Source organism: Neopsephotus bourkii, unplaced genomic scaffold (assembly GCF_033783945.1).
Source record: "Neopsephotus bourkii isolate Nb327-2 ecotype Australia unplaced genomic scaffold, CSIRO-AGI_Nbou_v1 NB_1287, whole genome shotgun sequence".
Taxonomy (NCBI): domain Eukaryota; kingdom Metazoa; phylum Chordata; class Aves; order Psittaciformes; family Psittacidae; genus Neopsephotus; species Neopsephotus bourkii.
This window is the reverse complement of record NW_026901771.1, coordinates 5,394,324-5,419,728: the sequence shown is the minus strand read 5'-3', so window position 1 is coordinate 5,419,728 and position 25,405 is coordinate 5,394,324. Positions and strand designations below refer to the sequence as shown.

Sequence of the window (25,405 nt, the reverse complement as noted above, 5' to 3'; positions counted from 1 at the left end):
TGGGCTCTTCACAAACCCACACTTTGCCTGTGCTGGGGATCAGCAGCATTTCACAAGGACTAGAGAAGCAGCAAGTGTATTCTTCATGGGGAGACACAGGCTTCTGCCCATGGTGTGCGATGCTGGAAACATTGGTAAGAAATGGCTTGCCTGTTTTTGATCTCCAACCACCAGCAGCAGATGCAGTCGAGGTACTGCTTTGGATAGGTGCTGTTGGTTGGCAAGAGGTTGAAAGAAGATTCATTCCATGAGCACCTTGCACGCTGTGAGCTTACTTGGTAGGAAGCAGTTCAGCTATCAAGTGTAAAGGTATGAATGCACCCGCTTGTCAGGCCTCCCAGCACAATTAGGGTACACATTACTATTAAACTTACCCAAATTCTTCATAACGAAATATAATATTCTAAACACGCAGCAGGGATGCTAAAAACAAAATAACTTGGAAAAAAAACCCAGAACAATCTTGTGGACAGAGCATAATGAGCATCTCTGCTTCAAAGAGGGAAGTTCTGCAATCCCTCCCCAAATTCCCATTTTAAGTGTACAATCACTAAATATTGTGCTAGCGGGAGGAAGAAAATAGGAAATCAAATGAAGAAAACACTAAGAATAACAACAACCACCACCACCCTCATTTTTTCTTCTTAGCTGGCTTGGGATTCCTATGAAGAGCAAGCCTGAAATATAGATTTCAAACCATTAATACTATCATTTAAACACTAGCCTGGGTGAAGTAGCAGAAGCTATGGCTGACCTATGCAACTTCCCACAAATGGCAATTACCTCTAAAAGCTTCCCATGCCAAATCTAATTAAATTGAAAGAGACATTTAGAAACATAAAGTCATTGGTTTTCTTTAAAAGAGTGAACCGTTTGGTTGGAGCTAACCAATGGAAAAAACCCATAAGCAACTGCCCTTCCCCAAATCAAACCCCAAAACCAACAGCTGTAAGATGTGGAGGATGCATTCTTGCTCTATGCAATTGAACAGTAAAGTAATTGGCTTGGAGTGTATGATTTTATTTTACTGGGTTGCATGCGGTCTCTGATCAGGCTTTGTCTTGTATTTGTTAGACAAGCATCCTGATACCGCTATGTAAAATGTCAAGTAATATAATTGAGCCCCAGTCCTACCAAGGCCTTCTTTTAGACAGAACTCACATGTCAGTGGGAATTTCATCTGATTTCCCTGCTGGAAGGCTGGATTAAAGGTCTTCGTACTGTAAAAATTGAAAAACTCATAACAATGACACACTCATCTTGCCAATCAAACAGTAATAAATAATAAAAGTGACTCTGAAAGAGCTCATCCTAAACAGCAAGAAATCCCTAAATTAATGAAAATTAATACTTGCATCCACTGGCCTATGAAAGCTTGTGGCACATTTCAATACCACTGCAGTCACACAGATAAGCCCTTGGGTGCCACCGTGGATATGTTATACTATAAAATCACCAGTGTGGAGGATACAGTCCTTAGAACTCCAGAAGCAGTGGATTGCTCATCCCTCTTTGAGGGATGCACAAACTATAACTAGGTATCTCTGAAGTAAGTGTTATACATAGACCTAGTACGAGCCTGTTGCTACATAAGGACCCACAGTTTTGTAGAGACTAAGAGGAACAGGAAGATAAAAATGGCTGGTGTTGTAATCGAGATGGCACAGCTATGAAAGATTTCCCCTGGGTATAATGCATTGCCTTTGCTGCAAATGCTGCTCCCAGCTGGGTTTTGGTCATGCAAATGGATCAGAGAAAATATGCTTCCAGTTTGCTTAAAGGCTAGTCAAAACATGAAGGACTGTTGATCTTAGGGATGATCTTAATTAACAGTTATTAATAAACTATAATGCATTTACAGAGATCACAGGATATATATAAAAATATAATATTTGTGGAACAAATGTTTGGTTAGTATCTTCTCATTGTTGATGAATGATGGAAGTCAGGTCAAAGCAAAGCAACTTGCCTAAGGTTGCAAGGAAGCCCAGGTAAGTGAAAGCAGTGGAGCCAAACCTTTTGCCTCCTAACCAAATACACTTCCTCTCTGGCAGAGTGCATCAGGAGAGCAACAGAATGGGTTGGAAGTGGGGAGTTACTGCAGCCCAGCTGATTGACAATAGCATGTTAGACCATAGTAATCTGACTTCCAAATCTGTGTCTGTACCCTGGCTATTTTTTCTTTCCATTTCCTACCACTATTAATTCAATGCAGTTCAGAGCTGTTAGGTTCAAACCAAATCAAAATAATCCACTTGGGCCCAGGACATATATATGAATATTCACTAAAGTCTGAGTAGCAAAAATGTGTGTGTAGAATGAACCCAAATATTTGTCAGATAGAGAAAATAGCAGATTAACACAATCTGCACTGGCAGGATGCTCTGGGTTTGCTGTTTGCCTCTCCCTGCCATCTATTCAAGTCCCTTTGGAAGACACTTTCCTGTGAGGACTCTCTCTCTGTTGCATGCTGATGACTGATAATGCAGTCAACATATTGTAAATGGGAGCTGCTTTCCACTGTGAAGGGACAAACCCTAATTTGCCATAGCCCTGGGTCAGATGCAAGTTAAATGAGCCAGAGCAGGACACAGCCACACCCTCCATGGCTGGGCTATGCAAGCTGCATGCGTACACACAAAATCAATTACTTTGGGCTCTTCTGAACGCGACAGGAGAAAATTACATCTGAGCTCTGGCCTCAGCCAATCAATCCTACAGTAGCCTGATTTTTCTAGGAATGATGCTGCAGGCAAGGCTTGCGTGACCTACAAAGAGAAAGGTCTCAGTTCAGCGAGTTCTCTAGCTCTCCTGTTCCATTGCTTCTGCTTCTGTCCATAGGGCTGTTTTGTCACACGCTCACTACAGGAACTATCTTCAGCCAGTCAGGACACATCCAACAGCATATGTGACTCATGCCACCAACTGCAAGAAGTCACTGGAGCCCAAATATCAAATTGTATTTGCAACAATCACTTGTGATCAGCTTACAAAGCAAAAAACTCACCTTCCTCATCTATGTAGAACTTATCCATTTGAGCTATTACATGCCAAGAAAGAGAAGCAGACTCCAGAAAGAGAAGAAACTCCATGAAAGGGCGTTGCTGTATTCAAGACTACTTCACATGCAACAGAAGCAAAGCACTAAAATAACCATGACCCCAGTTTTTCCTTTCTAGAACTTGTCAGGCCTTGCAAGTTTGCAAGTCTCTTGAGCATCCCATCCTGCGTGGGAGAACACACAGGATGAAGTGTGAAAGAGATGGGAAATTCCTTTGGGGAAGAAAAATAATAAAAATAAAAAAATTAAATCAGATCCTTGCAGAACAAAAGCCCTGCAGAAACATGCATAATTATTACCTACATTTATAGCTTTAGCAAGTACCAAAAAGGTCAGTGTATGAGGTTTTCTTTCTTGGTGATGGAAGATGACACTCCCAGCCTTGCAGACTGTAAGTTCTGTTGGTTTACTTGAACTATAATTATGGACTTCCGAACACAAAACAAAGATTACCAAGAAAGCACAACTAATCTTAACCATGCTAAATCTGTCACCACAGCTTTGTTACTATATATGTCTGCTCTCGTCGCACGGATGCGCAGGCAAATGAAACTACTAGCAATGAGTTCCCCTGCAGTTAGGCTGCTACACAAAGATGGAACCAGGACTCAAGGCAGGGAACTGGAACTCAGTGGTTCCACCCATCTTATCTCTCTTTTGCTTTGGGTTCCTCTTTATTACCTCAGTAGTTTTTGCAAGCTTGTTCTTGCTGCATGTAGAATGGCCCATGCATTTCACAGACTGATGACTCATTTTCAGGAATGACTGAGTTACATCAGAGCTTATATCTCATTGACAGCTGATGAGCTCTGCTCTCCCAAGTGACCAAAGCCCTGGTTTCTAAAGGCTGTTTAAATACCTTAATAGTAGCTTAGAAACCTAGTGCGCAAAAAGCTAAGTTTAAAGCAATAAAAATAAATATCCATAAATGAAGCTAAATGGATATAGAAAAATTGAATCTCTCTCCTTATACTTGTATCTATATATACCTAAATCACTCTGGAAGAGGAAGCCTTCAATCCTTGACCCACCAGAATACCTTCTGCCCTGCCTAAATACTGTTTCGTCTAAAAGCAGTCTCAGTATTAGTGAATATGATGAAATCTGCATAATGGGATCTTCATGTGGAAGAACTGAGAGTTTAAAAGCCCAGGACTACAGCACAGGAAACAAAGACTACATGCTTTGTTATTTCCATGGGTATGTCAGACTGCAACAAGATATATCCTGTATGCTCTGTGCGACTACTGACAGCAGCATATTCTCCTCCTTGTTACTCAGGGTGCCCATACCTCACATGTCTCTCTAAAGCAATAAGAACTTGCTGTATGTGCCAGACCAGGGTAGAGATTAACCAGTATAGGATCAGAGTGGATATTTCCATGACTTTTATAGCTGGAGAACAAACAGTGAAATTTGTCCTCACATTTATCAGGATGTAAGATAGTTCTTATTAAAGTCAATGTTTATCACAGCACCTCACAGCAATACCTGATTTAACACAAGTTGGTCATGTTCTCTGGTATACAGGAAGATGCTACTTGCTGCAAGATGGTGCTTTTTTAATAATGACCTCTACGTTGACAAATACAACTACAAAAGCTGAACACCAACAGCCAGAGCAACACAATCTTAAACTCAAAACCTGATAAAAGCTGAAGCTATGCCTGGACAGAGTAGAAACATACCAGTATGGCACAAGAAAACTTCCAAAGCAGCTTGCCATAGGCATTCACTGACAATGCCCAAGCACACAATGGCAGAGCATTGGTGCGCTTTGCTGTCAGGTTTCATTTTGCCTTCGCAGCTCTTTAAATACATGACAAAGCGACCAATGAGACCATCAACAGAACACTTGGAAGATGCGAGATGCCAAAAAAAAAATGAAGTAAAGCTAAAAACCTTCTCACCTGTGAACTGTGGAAAGAAAAAGTTCAAGCCCACAGCAGGGGAGTTGAAACTAGATGATCTTAAGGTCCTTTCCATCCAAACCATTCTGTGATTCTACAGTTCTGCTGAGGTTGCAGCACAGGGGTTTTTTGTACTTGCATTTTAGCGGCTCTTGTATTCTAGGTGACATTCTTCCAGCTGACAGTGGCTCTGAACAATGCCTGGACCTTTCAAGCTGAGGTTCTAGTGTTAAGTACTGAAAAAGTCTGTTAGTGTTCAAGAAAACATTGGTTTTCTCATGAAAGCAAAAACAAAATTGCATGCTCTCATTACCCTCTGACATGGTGTTCATGGTGTGTATAAAAACTTACTCTGCTATTTCTAGCAAACAGAAGAGAGACTGTGCAGATTTAAATACTTAGACAAGTGTCATGCGTTGCGTTAAAGAAATACAGAACTGTGCTACAAGAAATATAAAGGCAATTCTTAGCTGAATACAGCTCTCCTCCATTAATGCAATCCTGGCTGCCATACCAACCATCTTCCTAACTGGCCAGGATTAACTAGTCACCCAATTGGGAGCTCACTGCAGGTCTACCTAAAAAGGTAGAGTTGAAAGGAAGGTGGGTCAATTCACAGAAAAGGTTTCTTTCTTCATCATGCAAGAGTGGGTTGAATAAGAGCAGAATACATTTATCATCAGTACCTTAAAACTCCAGGGCTCCAAAGGTTTATTTTATTTCACATCATGGCTTGCCTGTTCTACTGTGACTTCATGAAAATCTCTCTGCAATACAAAGGGATCTCTGGGCTTGGTTTTCCTCTTCCTAGCCCTCCAACTGTTGTTCTCACATTCTCTCAGTTCAGCCACACTGTACAGCAGTGAGAGTCCCATCCTTACTGTCTGACTGTAAGGCCCAGTGAGCAGCTAAGAAGGTCAGGAGATGATCCTCAGCAATGGAGGACACCAGGTCTCAGGCTTCCAAAATGATGTCTATCAGATGGGCTTTCTTATCTTAAAAAATACTGGAAAGAGTAACAGGTTTATTCTGCAGCTGTAAGACCAAGGTTTCATCTAAGAGAAGAGTACCCTAAGAAGAGAATGTGGACACACAAATTCCCAACCTCATACAGGGAGGATCTGCATAGTGCCACACAGCAGCCCAGCGCTGGTGCTGACAACAACAAATCTCAGGCTGGATTCTACAGGCAGCTCATGATGGGTTTCTGTGGGGAAGTCACTTCTCCTTCCTGTGTTTCCATTTCACTGTAGGGAAGAGTTAAGTCTCCAGAAAAAGAGAGGAAAGGAAAAATAGAAAAGTACAACCCTTCCCACATTACACCAATTAAGTAAAAATATGTCCTAAAAATAGACTTTCACTACCCTTTTGTACTAGTTACATAGGGGATTCAGAGGAGGAAAAAGGAGGAAGCATGAAAGGATGAAACTCCCACTGTGTTTCAGAGTGTTAAAATGGATAGTTAAAGCAGCTTTCACATTTGCTCAGCACAATGTCCAGGAATGCCAAGAGAACCTTTGCTCTCTTCTTAGGAAAATAACACACTGAACTTTTACTACGGATCCCACTTTCAGCCAGCATTAAAGCAGCTTTGATTTGATTTAGCTTAATTCGCTTTAAAGAAAAATTAAATGAAATCAAATGAAGGCGGTTTTGAATTCCAAACGACTGTGCGTGCATGCATTAGTTTTAGACAGTTTACATAATCCACTTGAAACCCACCTTGTTACTTAATTCAGATCAACTTTCCCCCTGTGCTCCTGCTTAGACAGGCCCTTAGAGATAATATTATCCATCCTCAAGGAACAGCTGATTTCATTATTGACACCTAACTCTAGAGACAGATATTTGGGAAGGGACAATGTAGTTGCACACAATTTATATGTCTGTCACAGAGAGAACAATGCTCTGTATACAGCTACAGTAGTAATTAATATACTGGGGGTTGTTGTTCCATTAGTCACTAATTACACAGTAGACCAAGAATACAGAAGCCTTGTTCCTAGCAAAGAAACCGCAGCTCCAGGACTACTGAATTGATAATTGAGCCTGCTTTTTGTTCCCCTAGGATAACTCTGTACCTTTGCCATCACTTAGCTGAAAACACCACAGATTATACAGATCCAGAGGCAAGGGTTGTGTCTTGCAGACCACTGTTCAAGAACTTCTGAATTACGGCATTTGCATGAGACAAGTCAAGGTGAGTTCAGCGACTGAACAGAATTGCTTCTAGTCTTTGTCACAACATATAAGAAGAATAGTTTGTCACTGAAGTTTTTTTGCTTCCTCTTACAAAATCCAGAAGTGTGGCAACCTTGCTCCTGCATCTTCTCATTGGTCTATGGCAAACACAAGACATCAGCTCTGGCTGAGGGTTGTTTTAAAGGATCCTTGTTTTTGCCATGATACCTTGCAAAGGTTAAAAAAAGGTAAGAAGTGAAGGAAGAGAGAATGGAGCATAACAGAACATTTACAATGATGTTGCAATAAACTCCAATGCATTTGGGAGGCCACAGAAGCAACACTGGCCAGCCAAGGAAAGGGCACCAATGGCCTCAGATCCACAGCTTTCCTTATGATCTTCTCCCCATGTTCTTTTTCTCCATTGCTCACTGAAAGCCCTCAACTTTTGGAATGCATCAAGATCTGTGCTATCCTATGACCCAACCAATCCACAGCCCCAGCATTGCTGCAGGTTGTAAATGTTTGAGGAAAACCATACAGGAAAAGTACAACCATGCTCATTTTGGTCTTCTGTCACCAAAAAGAGAAGCAACCATCCTTCTTGCTGTTCTCCTGGCCATAGCAAGTTAGAATAGAAAGACCATTTTCTCATTTTTCCCCCCACCAAAGCAAGGACCCGGGGCTTGAAGACCTTAGAAAAATGCCAGTTTACAGAAGTGGCAATATCCAATCAGGTTTTCTAATTAGCATTTAATGAAACTTCTTGCCTTTCACCAATAACAGATCTCTCCAGGGATCTGTGATTAGGGCAAGCTCTATCCTGATAGCAGAAGAGGGATGGACACAACGCTCAAGACAGCAGTATACCTCTCATTATTTGGAATCCTAACTTTTAAAATTAAATCCTAGTCAACTCATCTATGGCCTGTGTTGGCCTCAAGTCAACAATTCCAGGAAAAAAAAATGTGTGTCCTTTCATCCCTTTTTCTTTGTTATAGCTACAAATAGAAGAGGAAATTGTATACACCAAACGCCTTTTTTACACTTCAAAGTCAGGCAAATAGCATCCAGTTGACTTCAATGCAAAAAATGCTAAGTCATCCCTAAAACTGACCAGTTCTTTACTGTCTATGATGAGGATCAAGGAGCAAAGATTAGCCTCATAATGAAAATTCAATTGCATCCGTAACTATTCACAGACTACCACTCTGCTCCACAAAGTACAAGTGGAAATAATTGACAAGATGGATTGAATGATCCAATAGGTTTAACTTCTGCAAGATTTTATTGCAAAGACTTTGTCTCAGCTTAAGTCAGTAGAGTACCACATTTATCCATGAAGCTTGAGAAACACTAAGAGAGAGCCTGGATCAGCTAAATTTCCATTCTAGGAAGACACGTTTATACCGAACAATAATAGAAAGGCAGAAAAAAGATTGGGACCCATCACACAGGGAGCATATTTTATGCATGGGGTGGATAGGCCTGGAACTTTCTTTGTCTTCATTTTCATTGCACAGACAGGTAAGCGAAGACATAAACTGATTAATGGACTGACTTAAAGAAAGCCCGTGGCAAAGGCAGGAATTAAGCCCAGGTCCCCCGAGGATCAGTCCAGTATCTTAACAAACCCATATCTTTCCATTCTGAAATACTGTGGCTTTCCTTTATAATTAAACAGCATGGATTTAAGGGGGTTGATTTTAACTGCCATTGTACTCAAAGAGCCTGCACTGGTCAAGTGGGGAGAAATTGCCTTGCCAATCTAAAAAGGCTTTTCCTTTACTTAATTCCAGTCTTCTAAGCTTTCAGAAATAGAAAATATTGCATAAGCAACAGTACTGAATAATTCTGAAGGCATACTGAAAGAGCTTTTTATACTCTCCCATTTTAACAGCTTGTCCTTTTGCTCTAGATAGTATATGGTTACAAAATAATATGTATGGGTTTAACGTCTGGTATGATAATATCAAAGGCAAAGTTATTGAAAATTCAATTAAAATATAGTTTAGGATATTGACTTATTTTAACTTCCAGTCTCCTGTCTCCCATTCACCTCCTTTGTATCCAGAAGCTCTTCCCAAGATCTGAAGCTAGGAGTTGCACACTGAATCTTTTCTCCTGTAACTCATAATCTGAAGTTCTTTGCACTCCTTCAGCATCTGACTATCTAAAAGCTCATCTTAAAATTCCCCAGAATCCCTAATGCTCCTTTAACAGAAGAGAACACCGAAGTATTGGGACAGGAATAGTTCCTATTGAGGACAAAATTAGATAGGGACCTTAAAGCCTTGTCTCTTTGCATTAAGCCCTGGGTCACTTATGCTCACTAAAGCTATTTTAAACTGTGGTTGCCTTTTCTGAGCAGGCTCAGAGACGGAACATAAATTATCTCGCTACAGCAAAGCGACTCCCTCCTCTGCTGTTCCCAGTTACCGTCGACTGACACAACTTTTGCCATCATTTATGTTCCTGTTGCTTGTTTGATCAATGAAATTCACTCACTGTCACTGCACTGCCTTACATGGTACAGAGAAAAGAAAATCACAGAATGTTTTGGGTTGGGAGGGACCTTAAAGCTCATCCAGTTCCAACCCCTGCCACAGGCAGGGGACACCTTCCACTAGAGCAGGTTGCTCAAAGTCCTGGAGGAATGTGATTAGGGAAAAAACAATAATTTCAAGAGGCAAGTAATGAACTAGTCTTCCAGGCTCCGAATGTTGTCCAGAGTTTTTCCTGATCCTTCTTAAAATATATGGGAGAAGACACTGTAGGGTTAGTTGCTTTGGTTCCCTGCTAAACTCAAATGTCAAGCATCACTGCACATAACAAGACCTCCTCCAGACAAACACTGTTAAGACAGAAAAGAGATCCTTGCTCTATTTTCTCTCACAGACAATGCCCAAGAAAACCTGCTCCTGGAAACTGAACATGAATTGGCTTGAGTCAGGTTTGAGAGAACAGATACCCAAAGAGTTTATGCGGCCTGCCTGAATCTTACCCTGGCTACAGTAATGGCAGTTGTCCTTTCATACAAAATGTTATCACTAACCTACTTGCTTCTGAAAATCCTCCAACTTCCCAAATTTTATTATAATAAACTGTACAGCTAAACCATTGCACATTCAATACCCCTTTCCTTTAAAGGGACCAGGCAGTTTCTATAATAAGAGGGAAGTATCTCACCAGGTTCCAGGACATTTCACAATCAAACCTACCTGTGTGTAGCTCACAGAGATGTAAAGATTTAGGTAAAGCACCACACTCACCAGTCTCTAGTAAACTGACAAATGGGTTCTTCAAGGCGTAAGAAGAGTCCCAACCCTATTTCTCACTTTTCTATGTCCCATACAACCACTTAAACAAAAGCTGGTTGCATCCCTGTTTTACAGAGGGAGGAAAACAAAGTAAAGCAATTCTCACAATTAAGCAATGGAAGAGATAAAGCAAAAACAGTACACCAGTCCTCAGCTCAGCACATAGACCCATCTTTCAGCATTGCCTGTGAAAAGACTATTAGTCCCTGCATTTGAGTCCATATGGGTTATAGTGCATTTAGGTAGCCACCCATCTAGAAACAGGTGAGCTATTTCTACCCTTCTGGTTCCCATAAACCCCCCTGCACATCACCACTAACATTCATCTTTTTTCAGCAACTGCCCTCATAGAATCACAGAATCATAGGATAGTTACGGTTGGAAAGGACCTTAAGATCATCTAGTTCCAACTCCCCTGCCATGGGCAGGGACACCTCACACTAAACCATATCACCCAAGGCTTCATCCAAGCTGGCCTTGAACACTGCCAGGGATGGAGCATTCACAACCTCCTTGAGCAACCTATTCCACTGCCTCACCACCCATAAAGAATTTCCTCCTTATATCAAATCTAAACTTCCCCTGTTCAAGTTTTAACCCATTACCCCTTGTCCTGTCACTCCAGTCCCTAATGAAGAGTCCATCCCCAGCATCCCTAAAGCCTCCCTTCAGATACTGGAAGGCTGCTAGGTCTCCCCGCAGCCTTCTCCAGGCTGAACAGCCCCAACTTTCTCAGCCTGTCTTCATATGGGAGGTGCTCCAGTCCCCTGATCATCCTCGTGGCCTCCTCTGGACTTGTTCCAACAGATCCATGTCCTTTTTATGTTGAGGACACCAGAATTGCACACAGTACTCCAAGTGAGGTCTCACAAGAGCAGAGGGGAGGATCACCTCCGTCGACCTGCTGGTCATGCTCCTTTTGATGCAGCCCAGGATACGGTTGGCTTTCTGGGATGCAAGTGCACACTGAAGACGGCTCATGTTCATTTTCTCATCGACCAGCACCCCAAGTCCTTCTCTGCAGGGCTGCTCATACTGTTTGCAGGTGAGCATCTCCAAGAGCTGACTCTTGCTAACTATCTCAAAGATCTGGCTTATACCCAACTAGAATGAAGGTCTTGGCCAAGGTGTACATGCAGTGTCTGCACACCAGTTGAAGGAAGGATGCACACCTCTACCACAGGGAGGCAAAGGACATAGGGAGCTTCCTTCTCTAGTGATGCTGTCTTGCAGCACACATTTTGAAGCCTTCCTGCACTGGGAGGCAAGTAGGAGCAAGTGATAAAACTGTCATATTAATACTGGACAACAGCAGGAAAGATCCACTGTAGATTCTTCTCCTTTGAAGGTGATGCCTGTTTTTGCCAGCTCTCAAGACATGCTCTTTCTAGAAAAGATAGCTGCATGTGCCCTGCTTCCCACACTTGACTGTGGATTTAAATATGCAGGCATTGCTGCTAGGTGAGTGCCATTTGAATTGACAAACTGGGATTTCTGCTGCGTGCTTCACACTTAATGCAGCCCTGCCTAGGCTTTGAAGGCAACGGCTTGTTGCCTTGGGGTCTGAAACTAACAAAGCCGAGCAGAACAAGCCCAGGGCTCCCATCGGATTGTTCGATCAAAGACAATATTAAACAGCACTGTTTTTATAACTACTATTCTGGGGCACTTGGATAGCAAGACAAAGGAGATGAAGTTAATTTCTGTTATCATAGCCTGGTGCAGCTGCAAGGGCCCTGGGAGAAGCCATCTTCTCTTAATGGCATTATACAGCCTGTGCTTTTGCAGGAGCTCCCATTAAGAAAACAGGGCTTAAAGGCTTGTCGGATACACTCCTGCCTGTTCCCCTCTTCCCCACACCACTATCAAATGCATCCCTGTTCCCTCCCCGAGACATCCTCCACACATTTCATTACAGATACCGGGGAGCCATGACCATTTCCTTGCACCTCACAGTCTCTCTTCACCTTTCCTGTCACCAGTGCTGCCCATTTCAATGTCCAAGGAGACTCAAACAAGGGAAGTCCTACACTTCAGCCTGTCCTCTACCACACACCTGGCTCATCACCTTAGACAAGTATTTTAGCCATTGGCTTGTATATGGTCAACTAGGATAATGCACCATATTTTTTTTTATACCCTTAGATGTGACTGATGGTGGAAATCACTAATCAGTATTTCAGGAGGAAGTGGAAGCTATCTCCTGATGAGAAGCACTACTTGCTATATTTGAGGCAATTTTAAGATACCTCTCTTAAAAGCTATCATGACATGACATGGCCAGCAGATCATCTTAAGAATAGACCATTGTCTGCAGCAGTCCTGTTTCAGGATTGCCATAGGTACCTTGAACTCTGCTTTTCCTCCTCACTGTTTATCCACAGTTGAGCATAGAGATCCCTTATGGAAAAGCAGGACTGTGGTAAAGGAGGAAAGGGCTCCAGAGAGCTTTGCTTAAAGTCTCCCTCTTCAACACCACATGTTATATCTCTGCAGTCAGTCAGACAAAACCCAGTGTTTACCAAACTGAGGATAGGGCATGGAAACAGGACACTGCTTGAGGCGAACAGGGGACTGCAGGAACTCATTTGCACCAGTAGACAGAACATCTCATTTTCATCCTCTCAAACTGGGAGCTCACCTTGGGTCTTTGACATCTAGGAAGACGTTCCCAAAAACCAGACTACTCCTATAGAGGAAGCACTCTGTGCTAATAACTAATACTGGATTTAACAAACTGGTTCTTCAAGTTCCCCAATAAATACATTAAAATACAGATAAGTTTGACTGGAAAATTTCTGCATATATCCAACACTGATGCACACAAAATGAACAAAAGTGCAACATCTGACTCAAAAGGGGTAGTTATATCCAGCCATATGTTGATACCTTCCATATCTTCCTCATATCAGAGCTCTGCTACTAAGTGATCAGTACAGATCTCCAACAATTTCAGAACAAAATTGTCCATTCTAACTGCTGAAGGCATAAAAAGAGCTGTTCTTAACCCAGAAGTAGCCAGTCTTCAGTTTTAAAGCAAACCTCCTAGATGTAAATTGCTGCATTATTTAAGTTTATTGAACATCTAGCACCAGGAAATGTGCAATTCATGAAATTTTCAGTGAAAATGTACAAATGAGACTTTCTGATTCATTTTAAATATGTGAAATTATGAAAGTTTCATGCAGTGTCGACTTTGGCCATAGACAGCAGTTAATCGAAAGTGCAGTTCTAGACTTTAAGAGAGTCTCTGTGAAAGTGGCAACTTGCATTTTATTGTCTTTTAGTCATTTGCAACTCAAAGATGCCCAAGTTTATACATGGAAATGTGTTTCTTCTAGCTGCCAGCCAGCACTGCAAGACACTATTGAATCTGAGAATCTGAGTAGATGCTTTGCTTCTCGCACTTGTTTCACCAGATCTGTAGATTCCACAAGCTAAATAACATGCCAGGTTATCCAGATGTGACCCCTAAGCTCCAGATCAGACCCCATGAGAACTTTGCTATCATCATAGGAAGGACTGAAGATGCTCTATTTGGAGTACCATCAACAAAAGGAACAAGCCAGACAGGAACAAACTATGTTTCACAGTGCCAGCAAAAAAAAAAAGGAGGGTAAAGTATCTCACTCAGGAGGGCAGAATGATCACAATGCATGTGCATTACAGCTCGTTCAACTTTTTATTCCCCTCACAAAAATATACTGGTTTAGAATTTGTTTATCCTCAAGTTGGAATAGGTAGTGCCAAGGAAAACTAAATCAACGCATCTTAAACCTCCTAGAGAAAGACTGTGTAAAACCAGCCTAAAGCTTCTGCTCCCTGAAATTGGATTAGGGACTCCACATTTGGCCTACCTAAACCAGACAAATAGCTCTTAGAGCTATTTTCTTTTCTTCCTTGTTTTTCCACACAGAAACCTACCCAAAAGCAAATATCCCCTAAGAAGTGTTAGGCAAACTTCTACCCCACAACAGCAAATAAGGCCACAGACCAGAATGTTAACTCCAATGTTTCTATCAAACAGTAGATCATACTGTCTCAGTATGACCCTAGTGCAGGAGGTAGACATTGTAGAAGATGCTGAGCTACCCTGCTGCAAGCACATCTTTGGTCCCTTGTTTTGGTCCCAAAACTGCAGCAACAGGAAACAAGCTGGGATATTTGGCTGTGGCTTGATTCAGGGGAATAAAAGACCCATACCTCCCCCTTCCTTGCAGCTCCAGTGAGCCAATATCAAGAGCAAAAGGGAATTTGTCACACTGCCTGGATGCTGCAGGGCAGGCACTGCACCAACCATTTTAGAAATGCAACGGAGATGCCTGCTTCCAAATCTGCCAAGGGCAATACACAGGGATCTGGAGCTCTGTCTTATGGCCACAGCACTATCTATAGGCTATCTAGGGACTACTGGCTGCTGAAATACCTGCAAGGACTGTGTGCTGCTGCTGCCACCTCTGCTTACAGATCCAGCAATTCACTGTGACAAGTGGGGGGTCTCCCACAGCCTGCCCTTCAGCACAGCAAGCCAAAGCACAGAGACAAGGAGCTAGTGTGCCTTTGGCAGCATGAGGTTTTTCCCCTTTGTCTCTGTGGCAAGTGCAGACCTTTTTGCTCACTTTCTATCTAGCAAGTAATGCAAGCCCCACACCAAATACTGGAAGTCACAGAGCTCTAGGTCTAACATGTATGGTAGCTAAAATTATGATTTGGAGAGGGGAAAAAAAAAAAAGGAAAAAGAGACCTCTTCAAAGCAGATGAGAGCCCAGGGATTGATGTGTTTTCTCAACTGTGGGATAACCAGATTCCAGATCCTGCTGTGTTTTGGAGCAGAAACAACCTGGATGTCTTCTATTGCACTGGCTTAGAATCAGTCTCCAGTTCTTTCTGAAAGGCCAACCCAGCAGAAAGAAATCCTCCCTTTTTTCATTAAACATCCACATTTTCCCAAGAAGTTTCTGTTTTAGTGTATTTGAATGATCATTTTTATGTATGAACTCTGACTACTAACAGAAGTAGTTATTAATAGCATCAATCCACTTTTTTCCACCTTATTCAAACATGTGAATAACAGTAAACAAAAAAATCATTCATTTCTTGTTTGAGAAAAGCCTCCTTTCATATCAAGACTGATATTTAATAATGCTACTGTTAGCTATCTAAACCAGGAATTTTATGAAACAGATGCATAGGTTATTCTATATTTTAGCTTTGAAATACTTAGATTTTTCTTCCAAAATTCAGCACATAGCAAAACAACCGCAAGCTTGCTACCAACTGCCCTCTTCTTCATAGCATCTTGGGTCTCCCTTTCAGAGATGCAGTTCATACAATCAACAGAGCAACTCCACAGCTCTATCCTCTATCACCAGTTGCAGGAATCCATTTCAAGGCCTCCTGCTCCTGTGCACCAGTAGCTAAAGAAGGTGCAGCATTGTGCTCCGACTCACCAGCTGGGTGCAAAGCTACAAGTGTTCTGCAGGGGTTAGAATGAGATTAGCAAAATCCCATGGAACAATGATTAAAAGGTGCTGTAACAAATCCATTTCTCCATGCAACAAACAATTACTGGACAAATTTTCTCTTACCCACTCCTCTCTCTGCAGGAAGCCAGGAGTGAGAACCCTCATCCTTCGGGCTCCAAACATGTTATCCAGCTTTTAAGCAACACTGGCTTTGATTAATGGTAGCAGCAGCAACTCTGTATGTCCCTCCAGGAGTTATGCCACTAGAGGGCACACAGATTGCCTAAATAATTCCCAGGAAATAGGAGGTCCATTGGTATTTGGGCCTGTATTTCAAGTTCTCCATCTGATGAGCATGCATCCTACCATCGAACAGCACCTCATCTCCTCACCTTTGGAGTCCCAGTCTTTTCCCTTTCTTCATCTTTTACTGAATTTCTTACATCTCCTAGTTTTCCCGTTCTGGCATGAACGCAGCCAACTGATTCTACCTAAAGGAAAGCAGGAATTTTGTATTTTTTCCAGGACTTTCATATTTCTTAAAGAGGCAATTATAACACGAAAAATAAGGAAGTTCAGTGTAGACAAATCAAGCCTACAGTGTTCCTTGTCTCTGTTTCAGAGCCAGAGCCCAACTGTACCAAATCTGAGCAAACCAGCTCTTCCATTCTGCTAGGGAGCATTGGGTAAAGATGTCATTACTAACAGCCATCTTGCTGTTGTGGTCCTAAGTCCAAGCTAAGAAGCATCATTTTCCAACCAGAGTTAGCTGTATCTGCAACTTTTTCCTTGGCACTGCTGGGCTGCTGAGACCCTAAAGCTGGCGCTGCACAGACTGGAAAGATCCAGCAACACTTACCAGTCTGGACTGCATGCAGTGCAAAGTAATTCTCCTTGCTTCTTGCCCACAAAACAGATTGTGATTTGCATAGTCCTGTACCTGAGCTAATAAACTATGATGAACTCTCTCTCTGGATCTGCATCCATGGCACAAATAATCTTCAGTCTGGGTAATCCCCATTATGTATCCTGGCTCTTGCGGTCAAACTGCAATACGTTTTGCCTCTGGAAGTCAATGGTGCCAACCAGCACAGCAACCACTGCAAAACTTGCTGTCAATTCAGCTTATTCCTCCCCCCCCCAAATGGTTAAACTGAGCAGCCGCCACTACCAATTTAGCTTTCACTGTTTAGTCCTGTTGTGAACAGGATAACAGCAAACCACCTGGCTGATTGCCACCTGCCATTGATCAACCACAGTCTTTTACCATGTTGTTCCACCTCTGCCTCCCTTGTAGGATCAACTTGGTCATCTCCTACCATGGTGTTCCACCACTACCTCCCTTGTAGGCCCAATTCCCTCCAGTTCACAGGTAGCCCTGGGAGGTCTCAGACCTTGTGCCATGCCATTAATGCTACAAGCTCAGCCACATCAGCTTCTGAGCCTGAAGGGACCAATCTGCAATTCCACATTTTGGAAATGCGGAAGATAAAAAAAGCAGGACATACTTGTATGTGGCAACAGGAAACCCATCATAACCTGGCACAGCTTGTAGGACAAAGTTACAGATACTAGGATTTCAACTTATTGGGTGTCCAACACACTTGCTTTTGCTAACCTATCAGGCAAATGTGGATGAACACCTCACTAAAGGAAAGAGCAAAAAAGTCTGAGTTAAGCATTTGATAACCAGGACTTCATTTCTTAATACAGCAGACTTACTTCCTTGTGAGTCTGTCTTGTGCCAGTATCTGTGTCACACCAGAAGTAATACAAGGGAAGAAAGAAAAATGCTGTAAAGGATATGGTTCTTTGTCAGACTGAAAGTATTAGCTGTGATTCCGAAATTAATGACAGCATAAAAATCTATTAAGGCATCTAGACTGTCTCTCGAGGGACCTTTTCAAGCTTGTAGAGCATGGATTATTCTCCAGGGCTCTGCCCAACCAAACTTCAGATATCCCAAATGACAGCAATTCCACCACAGTTCTTAACAAAGCTATTTCACCACCTAATCTCTTTCTTCCATTAAGTATTCTTTTCTCCTGCCAGTTTTTCTGTCTTCCCTTCCCCAATTTCCCTACCATGAGAGACACTTCTAGCTTTGAGTCCACACTCGACAATTCTTCACTCCTTCCCAGTATGCCTAGATCATTAGCATAGCTCCTCTGTAGTCATTTAGCCAAAGCAGCTATATATTTAGCTCTCACAAGCATTCCTCATAAGTCAGTCCCTCCAGCCCCTTAATCATTCTCCTTGCAATCCTCTGAATTCCCTCTAATTTTGTTTACATCTTTCTGGAATTGAAGTGCCCGGAACCAAAGCGCTGTAAACAACAACAGCTCGTTATCTGGCTAGACTTCAGTAATTCCGGTGATCACAGCACCGGCCCCGCACATGCCATGCACACACAGATACATGCACATGCTCATCCTCTGTCTGGCACAGCAACACTGCAGGATGTGAGCCCTGCCCAATGATATTCCCTCCTCTCCAGTGACATCAGCTGGGTCTCTTTGAAGGAAATCCAGTTCCAAACAAAAGTGGGAGTAGGTCTTCTACTTCAGCCTCAAGCTGCACCAGAGGAGGTTTAGATGGAGATTAGGAGCAAGTCATTGGCCAAAGGGTAGTCAGGCCTTGGAACAGGCTGCCCAGAGAAGGTGGTGGAGTCACTGACCCTGGAGGCGTTCACAAACCATGTAGATGAGGCTCTCAGTGACATGCGTTAGTGATGGCCTCAGCAGCCTTGGGGTAATGGTTGGACTTGATGGTCTTAAAGGTCTATTCCAACCAAGCTGGTTCTAAGGTTCTATGATTCTGCAATGCCCTTACAGCTCTGGTTTAAATGAGTCTTCCCGTATGTTTGCTCCATTGTTTTTCCAGCATTACAATTCCCAGTCTGCCCAGGAACAGTCAAACCAACTGAACAAATGTTCCTGCTACCCAACACAAACATGATTCACAACATCACCTAAACCCCTCCCACATGATGCACACTCCTCAGGTTCCAGTCCCATCAAGCAGTGGTAGATGCCATCAGAAAAGGGCCACTCTCACTTCTGATTTCCCTGAGCATTTTCCCTCAGGGAAACTGCAGCTAACTCTTGGTTGAAAGAGCCAGGACTACCACAGGCTTTAGTAGTAGCTGCATTGAAACCCCTTTCCCAAAGAGACTTCAGCAGAAGGTCAAACCTAAAACCCCAGGGAAATAAACTGGATGATATATCCCTGACAATGTTCTTTCAGCTGCCTGCAGACATAAAACAGGCACCAGCTACTGGCTGCACTCAGGTTATATATTTTTAAGTTTTTTGTCACACCTATGAGGGCGACAATTTTCAGAACATTTCTTGTTTTAGATGATAGTTGAGTCTTTGATGTAATCTTATGACAGAAGATAACACATCGCAGAAAAGCCTTTAAGCACTTGTGCCTTAATCTGCTCTTGAAACTTGAGTTGGAATTTTTCCAACAAAAACACCCTTTTTTCCTCATTAGAAAAACGTCAATTCAGTGAGAGGCAGGAACACCCTACAACACTCTATGGTTTGCTTCAACAAACTCCTGGAGAAAAGCTTTAGGCAGGGTTCTGCAAGAAACCTGGGGGTGCTCCACACAAAGGGTTCTTCTAGATAAAAGTCCTACTGAGTCTCTCCCTGCAACAATTTCAAAGCCTCTTCTCACATAGCATCCCCAGGTCTGAATGAACCTCAGAGCTGCCACTTTAAGGATCCCTGGTACACAGTGGAGAAAGCAGAGTCTTGAAGTCTCCTGTCTTCCCAGTACATTTCACATCGCTCTTAACACCTTAACAGCAGCTCAAGCAATGCTTCAGCACCAGGGGCATCTTAGGTTGTCTTGTTTCCCTTTCTGTACTTAGTTGAGTTGTTGTGGGCAGCAAGAAGAGGGAGAGAAAGAGACCAGAAACTCTTCATGTTGACCAGGGGGATGAGCAGAGCCTAGAAACAGAGGTCTTGTGAGGTCCCCTGAAGCCTCAAGAAAAGCTGGCTGCTACAAAGCTTTACATCAGGACAGACAGAGCAAGGCCAGCCGGAATGGCCTTTCCTGCCTTTCCTCTGGGCACACAGCAGACCAGAAGAGAAGGAAGACCCTGTACTGCTGACCTTAGCTCTAGGTCCCTCTGGGGCAATGCCACAGCTCATTTGCCTCATGCTGCAGCCCGAGTTTTTTCTGTGATTAGCAGCCCAACCTGCTACAGCTCTGTGGCTCTTTATAGTGCACAAACCAGTCACCAGTTGGCACCTAGGCTGCATGGAAATGGAGGAGATGTTCTGTATCCTCACTTTAGCTCTCAGTTTCCTACCTTTGCTCTTAGCAGGCCTAGACTACAGGCAGCTCTTACACCACTGGAGTTAGTATGAGTAAGATTCTTTTAGTTTGAATCACTGAGAAATCACTGTTAGTAAAAGCCCTAACCCTGAAGAAGCTCAATGACTGTTACAAATAGTTTCATTCCCTCTACAGAAAGCCTAGAAGTGCAGAACATCTTACAGGTCCATCCTCTTTTTTCTCAGCTGCCTAAACCCAAGACTTGACAAAGCACATCTATGCTGGTGAGAATCTGGGCTGTTGAGGTAGTTAAACCAACTAGGCTGTGTTAATGCAGGTACAGCCAAAGCACAGACTTACTGGTTCAGGTTGCACCCAGGCCAGAAATCCTTTGCTCATACAGCACATAGTAGCATAGCTACATAAGAAAGGTTGGCTCAATCAGGTTGTAGCATTTCTGTATACACGGTCTAATTGAAACAGTGCAACTTGCGCATGTAAGTAAACCTCATTTTAGCCTCTTCTTTCTTTTGTCCCCAGAAACTCCCCCACGAGAGTTCAAAAGTTAAGCATGTCCTTTCCACTCTTGACCCTGTGTTTCATGCCCAGGTAACTGAAACATGACTAAATTGCCACCTTACACTGAGGCTATCACAGAAAGGTAAGAAGGGTAACCAAGCCAATTCTGTTTCACTGGTACAATCGCTTGTCATGTCAAGGTGGGATGCAAATCTGCTGTGTATAATGATCATTCCAAAAGCTTACACAGCTACACAGATATTCCTACCCGTAATCATGGTGCATTCACCTACTGAACTAACATTTCATAGCATCTCCCTTGCACAAAACTCAACTCTGAACCAGATCTGTTAACATGGCACAAGAATCTTTACCACACCACTTAGGCATTTTGTGTCACATGCACACATTCAAACACATACACATATATATACATACACACCCACCACCCTCTTCTGTACCCTACATGCATCTTCCCAAAAGCCAAATAAGAGTTACCCAAAGGTCTTTGATTACACCTCCATGCACATATCATGTATACAGGTATAAATAAAACTGGATGTTGTGATGCAAGTGATTCTATCATACAGCAAAGTAGCTTTACAAGGCAAAGAGTACATACTCATGCAAGCAGATATATCCACAGTGACACAAATCTAAACACATTTTCACATAAAAAAATAATAATCACAGATGGTCCTTGGAATAACCCCACACCTTCAAATCCCTCCTTTGTCAGGCACTTGAATATATATCTACACAGTCAAATTCACCAACATCCATATACAAATGGAAATCAGGTAATGCAGTTCACAAGCTGCAAGGCTTATGGTCAGAGAGACCCTTGTTCTCACTCTCGATGTAGCTTTGGGTCAACTGCTGAGGGCCAAGCACAGCCAAGCTCCATGCAGGTGCAGCAGCCAGAGACCATGCAGAAGAATATTAATACTTATTGTTTTAGCAGGTTGTAAGGATTAATTGGTTCCAGTTTGCAACTCACCATCAATGTAAGTGCTAAGGGGCAGAGGGGAGGGAGCTGTGATTACATGCTTACATTGCATACTCATATCCCAGTGGCTGCATGCTGATATGCTATTGATTTCCTGTTTGGAAAGCTCTACAGCTTTCCATTTGTCTCCTTACTTGCCCCCTTCCTCATCCCACTGCTCATGACCTGCCTGCCACATATTTCCCCTCCCAATAGCCAAGAACACATCACCAGGAAAAGGAGGAGGCTGTTCTTTTTTGTGGGAGGTATCTGCTGAACCTGAAAGAAATGAAGAAGCCTGCATCCATAAGGTCACACAGAAGCACACCCTAGGGAAGACAGCAGGTTTCAAGAACAAGCCATCTTCCAGGGAGCTTCTTTTGGATTCTTTTTATAAGCTTGGAACCACAAAAGCCCAGACTGTGAGCCCACAGCCCTGATTATACAGAGTGGGACTAGATGGTCTCTGATGTTCTGGATATTTTCATTCTACCCTGGATAAAATGACAGCAGGAAGAGCACTTCAGCTGTCAAAGCCATTGCTCATTGAGTCTGAACAGCACCCAAACCTATGTCACTTCTTTAAAGAAGAGATACTGAAGACGCAACTATTTCTGCTTCCTATAGGGACTGCAGACAGCAGAACTCTGCGTCCTCCCAGCAGCACCCTGCATGCAAGGGAGACAATCTTTCACAAAGCACATGTCCACATATTCAAAGGCACACATGGAAGGTCTTCCCAACTCTTCCAAGATGCCTTTGCCTGGTACCATTGTGGATTTCACTCAGATTATTCAACCCTTTAACAATCTGTGTCAGCAAACAACCTCAGCTGATCTGCCACAAGAAAGCCCATCAGGTATTCAGATCTGTCCAGAATAGGAGTTTTCCCTTACATTCACTCTTAATCACCTTTTGCCACCTGCTTTCACTTCACATTATGCAGGTCAGTAAGCAGTGCTGCACATCATCATCACCAGCACTGCCTCACCAGCCTCTCTAAGTAGCTGCACAGAGCTACTGGTACATCACATCTGGACCTACACATTAGCACCCCTGCTTCAACCCATTCCTAAGCAAATCCCTTTTGCATAGGATAAATCAGTTGAGGGAAGGGGACAGTCCCCACCACCAAGATAAGAGCCTCGGTGTACTCAAAAGCTTACAGGAGACACAGGTGGCACACAATAATGATGCAAGCTTCCAAAGCATTGGTTCTGACATCAAACTAAGATGACAACAGCCATATTCCCCACCCTGGAATCCTAATCCTTGGAAGAAGCCCTACTGCTTACAGGTAAAAAGAGGTGGAAAGAGTAACTCCTAAAGAACTGATCTCCTTCTCAGGCCACAAGCACATGCATGGGTGCTCACAGGCGGAGAAGGAGCACCCACAAACATATGGACCAGTGTGTTTTCTACAAGACTAGTGAGATCCTTGTTCAAGAGGAGATTTCTGAAACTAGAAGATGAAGCAAATTTCTACTTATCTTAGTAAAGCCCTCTGAGTACTTATCCGAGTGCTGAGATTTATAACAGCTAGGGTAAATGGGTCCTTATTGGTGTGGTAATTATTGACTCAAATGGTCTGCAAGCACTGGGATAGGACCAGAAGAAACACTTGGGACATCTTTGTAATGCTCCCCGTTTGCAGATAAAATGCCTTCTCTGGCTCTTCCCTCCCTTAAGCCTCCAAGAAAAGTGTTTTGTTTTAGGTATTGAACTTCTTCATCATTTAAGGAAATGCAAGGCAGCTGAGTGAGTTGTTACCTCATCAATACAGACCAGCCTGTGATAGTTTCTCCTGCCTTGTTTGATAGAAAGAGTTGAAAACAGAGAGAAAAAATATATTCCTGAGAGCAGGAAAAGTCTTCTTTTTTCTCTAGTCTGCAATATCTAAGCCTTATCCAGGGGCATCACAATGCCCCCCACACTGTTACCCAGACACCACAATGTCACCACTTGCACATACATACATTCCTGCTCCTCCCTCTGCTCTCCCCATCCATTACCCATTATCAGCACTGAAACACTTGGGTACCAGCTTCCATCCATACAGATTGGACAAACCTCACACATTAACAAACACATCATTTTTCACACCTGCATTGCCCCATCACATTCTAGAACATGAGACTTTACAGATAACCTTTGCTCTGTGTACCAACCTACTCCACTTACCCAAGCGCTTCTGTGATTTCCTGCATCAGACTTGGCCCCCACTTGTGAACACCCTTGAGCAGCTCAAAAGATGCATTCTAAATGAAAACTACCAGTACTACACAGAGCAGTTCTGCATGCCCTTTCTTAAAACAGCTCTTTCACTAAACTGGTTCTAAAGGTGCCTTGATTTGGGTTGTTTTAAAGCACAAAGTCTCCTGCAATTAACCAATGAAGTGAGGTTGTAGGGGAGGTTTATTAAAACAAGCTGGGATCTTTTAGTTAATTGCTGAATTGAAGCAGCTGTTATTCTTCAAGGGAGTTTGTTTAGAAGAATTCTCTATGTAAAGCAATGCTGAAGAAAATGTTGTGTAATTTGTTTGCATTCACGTTTTAAATCAAATGCTCAGGGCGAGAATCAAAATTGCTTTCCATATAGACAGCTAAGTTGGAATAATAGTAAGCAAAAGCAAAAATAGCAACACAAAATTCCTCTAAATTATCAAAATGCAATGGTTGATAGACCCAGATCTTTTGCTGCTCCACTCTATCCCCATACCCCCAGTTTTTGACCTGGGAGGAAAATAAGGAAAGGAAACATTGAGCTTTTGAGACTAATTCAAGAATCTGATCTTTATCAGAAGCTACGAGGCACGCCATTCTAAGAGATGAATCCATCCGAGGGGAAAGCTGCAGCATGCCACTAAAAAATCCCACCCACCAGCAGTGCTGGGGTGTGTAGGTACTTTTATTCCTCCAAACCCACAGGGCACGAAGGCTAGTGCAGCAAGCGGGAGGATCAGCCTTCCTGCCTCTGAGCCACCTGCTTTGGAATGAGCCCTGGAAGTGCAGCAGTGAGAATCCTGAATCACGAAATTAAGGAAAGAGGAAAAGGGATAAAAATCAGGATCAGGGAAGAAAAGAAAACGTTAAAAACCCTCTGTGAAGGACTCGGAGGCTTTAACCTAAGGGAGAAGGAGCAAAGCCTGTCTCTGCGCCAAAGCTCCTGAGCCCAGGGAGGCGGGGGACAGGCAACCCATTGCACATCCCCTGGCAGAGACACTGGAGGAGGACGCAGCCTGTGTTGGCCACTTGGCACGGTGGAGCCTGTAGGTCTCCTGCCAGCCTCAGCTGTGCTTCCTCCCCTGCACTCCCATCGTGGGCTATTCAGCCTCAGCTCAGCCATGCCAGCAGTGCTGGCATCGCTCCCCTTCACCCCCTCACTGGGAGAACAGAAAAAGACAAGGAGCTGCTTTTGAGTTCAGCGGTACACCCCCAAGCGGACAGTGAGGAAAAGGGGGGAGAGAAGGCACGGACAAGTTTTGGGTAGCTTGCAGAGGCGCCGACTCAGCTGGCCGGCTCTGGAGAGATGCTCTCAGAAAGCACTTGGAAGCAATCCGACTGGGGTCACTGCCTGTCAGAGCCACTGCTGCAGTTTCCTAGGGTAAGAGCTCCACTGAATCGTGCTCAGCAGGGTTACAGAACTGTTCAGTGTTTGTTACCACAGCTTT

General features: G+C 43.2%; 1 long non-coding RNA gene across 1 annotated transcript; it reads right to left on the bottom strand.

The window, feature by feature from the left end:
* Positions 1-429: 429 nt before the first annotated feature.
* LOC133218831 (uncharacterized) lies at positions 430-24,053 on the bottom strand. The gene is made up of 3 exons (XR_009727277.1): positions 23,916-24,053; positions 1,162-1,220; positions 430-677 (listed from the first exon to the last, which is right to left on the bottom strand). It is a non-coding gene; the product is annotated as an uncharacterized LOC133218831 (long non-coding RNA).
* Positions 24,054-25,405: the final 1,352 nt, after the last annotated feature.